This window comes from Arachis ipaensis, chromosome B09 (genome assembly GCF_000816755.2).
Source record: "Arachis ipaensis cultivar K30076 chromosome B09, Araip1.1, whole genome shotgun sequence".
NCBI classification, from domain to species: Eukaryota; Viridiplantae; Streptophyta; class Magnoliopsida; order Fabales; family Fabaceae; genus Arachis; species Arachis ipaensis.
The window spans coordinates 133,769,571-133,770,102 of NC_029793.2; positions in this window are offsets into that span (position 1 = coordinate 133,769,571).

The following is a 532-nucleotide window of genomic DNA, read 5'->3' on the forward strand; positions in this document are numbered from 1 at the left end:
TATTTACATGTGGTGGCAATGCTTTCTGTCTTCTGAATGAATGCTTGAACAGTGCATATGTCTTTTGAATTTGATGTTTAATACTGTTAAATATGTTGGCTCTTGAAAGAATGATGAACATGAGACATGTTATTGATAATCTGAAAAATCATAAAAATGATTCTTGAAGCAAGAAAAAGCAGCAAAGAACAAAAGCTTGCAGAAAAAAAAAAAGCAAAAAAAAAAGCCAATAGCCCTTAAAACCAAAAGGCAAGGGTAATAAAAAGGATTCAAGGCTTTGAGCATCAGTGGATAGGAGGGCCTAAAGGAATAAAATCCTGGTCTAAGCGGCTGAACCAAGCTATCCCTAACCATGTGCTTGTGGCGTGAAGGTGTCAAGTGAAAACTTGAGACTGAGCGGTTAAAGTCAAGGTCCAAAGCAAAAAGAAGAGTGTGCTTAAGAACTCTGGACACCTCTAATTGGGGACTTTAGCAAAGCTAAGTCACAATTTGAAAAGGTTCACCCAATTATGTGTCTGTGGCATTTATGTAT